The following is a 9,239-nucleotide window of genomic DNA, read 5'->3' as shown; positions in this document are numbered from 1 at the left end:
AGCCTTGTTAAAATCCCCAGATACAATGAATGCAGCCTCCGGGTAAATGTTTTCCAGTTTGCAAAGAGTTAAATAAAGTTCGTTCAGAGCCATCGATGTGTCTGCTTGGGGGGGGTATATACGGCTGTGATTATAATCGAAGAGAATTCTCGGTCTATGCGGTCTACATTTGATTGTGAGGAATTCTAAATCAGGTGAACAGAAGGATTTGAGTTCCTGTATGTTTTTATTTCATCACACCATGTCTCGTTAGTCATAAGGCATACGCCCCCGCCCCTCTTCTTGACCAGAAAGGTGTTTGTTTCTGTTGGCGCGATGCGTGGAGAAACCAGCTGGCTGCACCGCTTCGGATAGCGTCTCTCCAGTGAGCCATGTTTCCGTGAAGCAGAGGACGTTACAGTCTCTGATGTCCCTCTGGAATGCTACCCTTGCTCGGATTTCATCAACCTTGTTGTCAAGAGACTGGACATTGGCAAGAAGAATGCTAGGGAGTGGTGCACGATGTGCCCCTCTCCGGAGTCTGACCAGAAGACCGCCTCGTTTCCCTCTTTTTCGGAGTCGTTTTTTTGGGTCGCTGCATGCGATCCATTCCGTTGTCCTGTTTGTAAGGCAGAACACAGGATCCGCGTCGCGAAAAACATATTCTTGGTCGTACTGATGGTGAGTTGACGCTGATCTTATATTCAGCAGTTCTTCTCGACTGTATGTAATGAAACCTAAGATGACCTGGGGTACTAATGTAAGAAATAACACGTAAAAAAACAAAAAACTGCATAGTTTCCTAGGAACGCGAAGCGAGGCGGCCATCTCAGTCGGCGCCGGAAGTACAAGCGTGTACAAGAACTGTGTGTACTGTGTGTATTGTGAACTGTGTGTACTGTGTACTGTGTGTTTTGTGTACTGTGAACTGTGTGTATTGTGTGTACTGTGTGTATTGTGAACTGTGTGTACTGTGTACTGTGTGTACTGTGTGTATTGTGAACTGTGTGTACTGTGTGTACTGTGTACTGTGTGTATTGTGAACTGTGTGTATTGTGAACTGTGTGTACTGTGTACTGTGTGTATTGTGAACTGTGTGTACTGTGTACTGTGTGTACTGTGTACTGTGTGTATTGGGAACTGTGTGTACTGTGTACTGTGTGTATTGTGTACTGTGTGTACTGTGTGTATTGTGAACTGTGTGTACTGTGTACTGTGTGTATTGTGAACTGTGTGTACTGTGTACTGTGTGTACTGTGTACTGTGTGTATTGTGAACTGCGTGTACTGTGTGTACTGTGTACTGTGTGTATTGTGAACTGTGTGTACTGTGTACTGTGTGTATTGTGTACTGTGTGTATTGTGAACTGTGTGTACTGTGTGTACTGTGTACTGTGTGTATTGTGAACTGTGTGTACTGTGTGTACTGTGTACTGTGTGTATTGTGAACTGTGTGTACTGTGTACTGTGTGTATTGTGTACTGTGTGTACTGTGTGTATTGTGAACTGTGTGTACTGTGTGCTGTGTACTGTGTGTATTGTGAACTGTGTGTACTGCGTACTGTGTGTACTGTGTGTATTGTGTACTGTGTGTATTGTGAACTGTGTGTACTGTGTGTATTGTGAACTGTGTGAACTGTGTGTACTGTGTACTGTGTATATTGTGAACTGTGTGTACTGTGTGTTTTGTGTACTGTGAACTGTGTGTGCTGTGTACTGTGTGTATTGTGAACTGTGTGTACTGTGTACTGTGTGTATTGTGTACTGTGTGTACTGTGTACTGTGTGTATTGTGAACTGTGTGTACTGTGTGTACTGTGTGTATTGTGAACTGTGTGTACTGTGTGTACTGTGTGTATTGTGAACTGTGTGTACTGTGTGTACTGTGTACTGTGTGTATTGTGAACTGTGTGTACTGTGTACTGTGTGTACTGTGAACTGTGTGTACTGTGTGTTTTGTGTACTGTGAACTGTGTGTGTGTGTACTGTGTGTACTGTGTGTATTGTGAACTGTGTGTACTGTGTACTGTGTGTATTGTGAACTGTGTGAACTGTGTACTGTGTACTGTGTGTATTGTGAACTGTGTGTACTGTGTGTATTGTGAACTGTGTGTACTGTGTGTACTGTGTACTGTGTGTATTGTGAACTGTGTGTACTGTGTACTGTGTGTACTGTGTGTATTGTGTACTGTGTGTACTGTGTGTATTGTGAACTGTGTGTACTGTGTACTGTGTGTATTGTGAACTGTGTGAACTGTGTACTGTGTACTGTGTGTATTGTGAACTGTGTGTACTGTGTGTACTGTGTACTGTGTGTATTGTGAACTGTGTGTACTGTGTACTGTGTGTACTGTGTGTATTGTGTACTGTGTGTACTGTGTGTATTGTGAACTGTGTGTGAGGGAAGGTGGTGATTGACTCCGCTGTCCTGGCGTCGTGAGGGAGTTTGTTCCACCACTGGCCCCCCAACGTCTGGTGTTCAACCTTCCCAAGTTCTCTCACGTCACCCCGCTCCTCCGCTCTCTCCACTGGCTTCCAGTTGAAGCTCGCATCCGCTACAAGACCATGGTGCTTGCCTACGGAGCTGTGAGGGGAACGGCACCTCAGTACCTCCAGGCTCTGATCAGGCCCTACACCCAAACAAGGGCACTGCGTTCATCCACCTCTGGCCTGCTCGCCTCCCTACCACTGAGGAAGTACAGTTCCCGCTCAGCCCAGTCAAAACTGTTCGCTGCTCTGGCCCCCAATGGTGGAACAAACTCCCTCACGACGCCAGGACAGCGGAGTCAATCACCACCTTCCGGAGACACCTGAAACCCCACCTCTTTAAGGAATACCTAGGATAGGATAAGTAATCCTTCTCACCCCCCCCCCCTTTTAAGATTTAGATGCACTATTGTAAAGTGACTGTTCCACTGGATGTCATAAGGTGAATGCACCAATTTGTAAGTCGCTCTGGATAAGAGCGTCTGCTAAATGACTTAAATGTAATGTAAATGTAACTGTATGTACTGTGTACTGTGTGTACTGTGAACTGTGTGTACTGTGTGTACTGTGTGTACTGTGTACTGTGTGTATTGTGAACTGTGTGTACTGTGTGTATTGTGTACTGTGTGTATCGTGTACTGTGTGTATTGTGTAGTGTGTGTATTGTGTACTGTGTGTATTGTGTACTGTGTGTATTGTGTACTGTGTGTACTGTGTGTATTGTGTACTGTGTGTATTGTGTACTGTGTGTATTGTGTACTGTGTGTACTGTGTGCACTGTGAACTGTGTGTAGTGTGTACTGTGTGTATTGTGTACTGTGTGTATTGTGTACTGTGTGTACTGTGTGTTTTGTGTACTGTGTGTATTGTGTACTGTGTGTACTGTGTGTACTGTGTGTATTGTGTACTGTGTGTACTGTGTACTGTGTGTACTGTGTGTACTGTGTGTACTGTGTACTGTGTGTACTGTGTATTGTGTACTGTGCGTACTGTGTACTGTGTGTTTTGTGTGTACTGTGTGTACTGTGTGTACTGTGTGTTTTCTGATCCCTAAAAAAGGAGCAGACTAAATTCATTTTTTATTTTTGAATACATTATTTGTATAAGATAAAAAACACCAGACAGCTGCAAATACTTTATATCAGGTTATTGTAACGGATGTGGTCTGGAGATAGAGAGGAGGACCAAGGTGCAGTGTGGTAAGTGTTCATGTCTTTATAATAAACAAACTGAACACTGAACAAACACCCACAAACCAACAGTGAAACCCAGGCTACCTAAGTATGATTCTCAATCAGAGACAACTAACAACACCTGCCTCTGATTGAGAACCATGCTAGGCCGAACACAAAAACCAACATAGAAAAACAAACATAGACTGCCCACCCCAACTCACACCCTGACCATACTAAAACAAAGACAAAACAAAGGAACTAAGGTTAGAACGTGACAGTACCCCCCCTAGGCTCCTGGCTGACTGGCGGCTCCTGGCTGAATGAAGGCTCTGGCGGCTCCTGGCTGACTGGCGGCTCTGCTGGCTCCTGGCTGACTGGCGGCTCCTGGCTGACTGGCGGCCCATGGCTGACTGGCGGCTCTGGCGGCTCAGGACAGACTGGCGGCTCAGGACAGACTGGAGACTCTGGCGGCTCAGGACAGACGGAAGACTCTGGCGGCTCAGGACAGACGAGAGTACCTGTAGGGAGAAGACGGAGAGACGGCCTGGTGCGGGGGGCTGGTGCGTGGAGGTGGCACCGCATAGACCGGACCGTGCAGGCGCACTGGAGCTCTTGAGCACCGAGCCCAACCTAACCTGGTTGAATGCTCCCCGTAGCCAGGCCAGTGCGACGAGGTGGAATAGCCCATACTGGGCTGTGCTGACAAACTGAGGACACCGTGCGTAAGGCTGGTGCCATGTACGCCGGCCCAAGGAGACGCACTGGAGACCAGATGCGTAGAGCCGGCTTCATGGCACCTGGCTCGATGCCCACTCTAGCCCGGCCGATACGAGGAGCTGGAATGTATCGCACCGGGCTATGTGCATGCACCGGGGACGCCGCATAACACAGTGCCTGCCCTCCCTCTCGGTCTCCTACCTGCCTTCGCCATACTCCCCGTGTGCCACCCCCCAAGAAATGTTTGGGGCTGCCTCTCGGGCTTTTTTCCGCGCAGCCGAGCTGACTCCATTCGCCGGTATCCCTCCTCACACTGCTCTAGAGAATCCCAGGCGGGCTCCAGCACTCTCCCTGGGTCGACCGACCACCTGTCTATCTTCTCCCAAGTAGTGACATAGTTCAGATCTCGCTCCCATGTCCAGGAGTCCTGCGATCGCTGCTGCTGCCCGTTACCACGCTGCTTGGTCCTTTTGTGGTGGGGTTTTCTGTAACGGATGTCATCTGGAGATAGAGGACCACGGTGCAGGTAAGTGTTCATGTCTTTTTAATAAACAAAAAAAGCATCCGGTGATTTTGCAGAGAGCCACATCAATTTACAGAACTACTCATTATAAATGTTGATGAAAATACAAGTGTTAGACATGGAAATACAGATACATATATAGATATATACAGATCAACTTCTCCTTAATGCAACCTCTGTGTCAGATTTCAAAAAAGCTTTACGGCACTCAGAGAACCAACAAAGCCAAAAAGATATCCGCCATATTGTGCAGTCAACAGAAGTCAGAAATAACATTCTTAATATTCACTTACCTTTGATGATCTTCATCAGAATGCACTCCCAGGAACCCCAGTTCTACAATAAATGTTTGATTCGTTCGATAATGTCCATAATTTATGTCCAAATAGCTACTTTTGTAAGCGCGTTTGGTAAATAAATCAAAACTCACGAAGCGTGTTCACTAGTTGCAGACGTAATGTCAAAAAGTTCCGTTTACAGTCCATAGAAACATTTCAAACGATGTATAGAATCAACCTTTAGGATGCTTTTAACATAAATCATCAATAAGGTTCCAACAGGAGAATTCCTTTGTCTTCAGAAAAGCAAAGGAACGGGAGCTCCCTCTCATGTGAATGCACGTGACTGAGCGTGTGGCTGCTGGCAGACCTCTGACTCATTCCCCTCTCATTCAGCCCCCCTTCACAGTAGAAGCCGGAAACAGCGTTCTAAAGACTGTTGACATCTAGCGGAAGCCTTAGAAAGTGCAACATGACCAATATCCCACCTTCAATAGGGGCTGAGTTGAAAAACGACCAACCTCTGATTTCCCACTTCCTTGTTGGATTTTTTCTCAGGTTTTTGCCTGCCATGTGAGTTCTGTTATACTCACAGACATCATTAACTTCTTATGGTATAGGGGATGCTTGCGTCCCACTTGGCCAAAAACCAGGGAAAATGCAGCGCAGCAAATTCAAATAAATTGATATAAAAATCAAACTTTCATTAAATCACACGTAAGATACTCAATTAAAGCTACACTCGTTGTGAATCCAACCAACCTGTCAGATTTTTAAAAGGCTTTTCGGCGAAAGCATAAGAAGCTTTTATCTGATGATAGCACAACAGTAAACAAAGAGGGTAGCATATTTCAACCCTGCAGGCGCTACACAAAACGCAGAAATAAAATATAAAACATGCCTTACCTTTGACGAGCTTCTTTTGTTGGCACTCCAGTATGTCCCATAAACATCACAATTGGTCCTTTTGTTCAATTAATTCCGTCCATATATATCCAAAATGTCAATTTATTTGATCCAGAAAAAAACAGCTTCCAAAATGCGCAACATCACTACAAAATATTTCTAAAGGTGCCTATAAACTTTGCCAAAATATTTCAAACTACTTTTGTAATACAACTTTAGGTATCTTTAAACGTTAATAATTGATCAAATTGAAGACGGGTCTATCTGTTTTGAATAGAGAACGAGAGGCAACTAACGCTACTTTTCATGTTTTGGCCAACTCTCAACAGCGTTACCCTTTTCCAGGATGGTCCTACTTCTTCATTTTATAAATGAATAACCTCAACCAAATTCCAAAGACTGGTGACATCCAGTGAAAGCGGGAGGAACTGAAAACAGGTTCCTAAGAAATATCATTTGCCAATGAGATTTCAGTGAACAGACAGAGACCAAAAAAAATAAATCTGAACAGTTAGTCCTCTGGGTTTTGCCTGCTACATAAGTTCTGTTATACTCACAGACATGATTCAAACAGTTTTAGAAACTTCAGAGTGTTTTCTATCCAAATCTACAAATAATATGCATATCTTATATTCTAGAGTGGTAAAGTGGCCTTTACTGGTTCTAACAGCAGACCTATCAGCTTGCTGCCAGCTCTTAGCAAACTGTTGGAAAAAAATGGTGTTTGATCAAATACAATGCTATTTCTCTGTAAACAAATTAACAACAGACTTTCAGCATGCTTACAGAGAAGGGCACACAACATGTACTGCACTGACACAAATGACTGATGGTTGTTTGAAATAAATTGATCATGAGAAGTTTGTGGGAGCTGTACTGTTAGATTTCAGTGCAGCCTATGATATTATTGACCATAACCTGTTGTTGAGAAAACGTGTTATGGATTTTCAACCTCTGACATATCGTGGATTCAGAGCTGTCTATCTAAAAAACTCAAAGGGTTTTCTTTAATGGAAGCTTGTTTAATGTCAAACATGTAAAGTTTGGTGTACCTCAGGGCTGCTCTCTAGGCCCTCTAATCTTTGTTTTTTTTCCAATGACCTGCCACTGGCATTAAACAAAGCGTGTGTGTCCATGTATGCTGATGATTCAACCATATACGCATCAGCAACCACGGCTAATGAAGTCACTGAAACCCTTAACAAAGAATTGCAGTCTGTTTTGGAATGGGTGGCCAGTAATAAACTGGTCCCGAACATCTCTAAAACTAAGAGCATTGTATTTGGTACAAATCATTCCTTAAGACCTCAGCTGAATCTGGTAATGAATGGTGTGGCTGTTGAACTAGTTGAGGAGACTACATTTCTTGGCGTTACCTTCGATTGTAAACTGTCATGGTCAAAACATATAGTAGATTCAATGGTTGTAAAGGTGGGGAGAGGTCTGGCTGGTTGGCCGTAATAAAGAGATATTCTGCTTTTTTTGACACCACACTCCACAAAGCAAGTCCTGCAGGCTCTAGTTTTATATTATCTTGATTATTGTCCAGTCAAGTCCTGCATGCTCTAGTTTTATATTCTCTTGACTATTGTCCAGTCGTGTGGTCAAGTCCTGCCGGCTCTAGTTTTATATTCTCTTGATTATTGTCCAGTCGTGTGGTCGAGTGCTGCAAAGAAAGACCTAGTTAAGCTGCAGCTGGCGCAGAACAGAGCGGCAGATCTTGCTCTTCATTGTAGTCAGAGGGCTGATATTAATACTGTGCATGCCAGTCTCTCTGGGCTGAGAGTTGAGGAGAGACTGACTGCATCACTTCTTGTTTTTATAAGAAACATCAATGTGTTGAAAATCCCTAATTGTTTGCATTGTCAACCGACACACAGACACTTATCTCACCAGACATGCCACCAGGGGTCTTTTCACAGTCCCCAAATCCAGAATCAATTGAAGAAAGTGTACAGTATTATATAGAACCATTATTGCATGGAACTCTGTTCCATCTCATATTGGTCAAATAAACAGCAAACCTGGTTTAAAACAACTGATAAAGCAACACCTCGCGGCACAAGGCCTCTCCCCTATTGGACCCAGATAGTTTGTATGTATTGATATGTAGGCTACATGTGCCTTTTTTTAAAAATGTATGTAGTTCTGTCTTTGAGCTGTTCTTGTCTAATGATGTTCTGTATTATGTTGTGTGTTGGACCCCAGGAAGAGTAGCTGCTGCTTTTGCAACAGCTAATGGGGATCCTAATAAAATCCCCCCCTCCAAAAAAAACATATTCAGTTTTGCATTAAGTACAAGTTTTAAGTCAACAAAGGCATTCTGTAACGTAACAAAATCAGATCACAGCATTTAACATGGTCAGTGCAATTGCGTACGGATAAATATTGCGGTATTTAATTCATAGATATTATTTATTTAAATATTAGAACAGAAAATCAACACCTTTTGTAATATCGAGGAAACTAGACACCATCGGAAACTAGACACCATTAGAGAATAGACACCATCAGAGAATAGACACCATCAGAGAATAGACACCATCAGAGACTAGACACCATCAGAGAATAGACACCATCAGAGACTAGACACCATCAGAGAATAGACACCATCAGAGAATAGACACCATCAGAGACTAGACACCATCAGAGAATAGACACCATCAGAGACACCATCAGAGAATAGACACCATCAGAGACTAGACACCATCAGAGACACCATCAGAGACACCATCAGAGACTAGACACCATCAGACTAGACGAGACACCATCAGAGACACCATCAGAGACTAGACACCATCAGAGAATAGACACCATCAGAGAATAGACACCATCAGAGAATAGACACCATCAGAGACTAGACACCATCAGAGACTAGACACCATCAGAGACACCATCAGAGACTAGACACCATCAGAGAATAGACACCATCAGAGACTAGACACCATCAGAGACTAGACACCATCAGAGACTAGAAACCATCAGAGACACCATCAGAGACTAGACACCATCAGAGACTAGACACCATCAGAGACTAGACACCATCAGAGACACCATCAGAGACTAGACACCATCAGAGAATAGACACCATCAGAGAATAGACACCATCAGAGACTAGACACCATCAGAGAATAGACACCATCAGAGAATAGACACCATCAGAGACTAGACACCAT

The sequence above is a fragment of the Oncorhynchus keta genome, chromosome 19, assembly GCF_023373465.1.
Source record: "Oncorhynchus keta strain PuntledgeMale-10-30-2019 chromosome 19, Oket_V2, whole genome shotgun sequence".
NCBI lineage: Eukaryota > Metazoa > Chordata > Actinopteri > Salmoniformes > Salmonidae > Oncorhynchus > Oncorhynchus keta.
Note: the sequence above shows the minus strand (reverse complement) of the source record.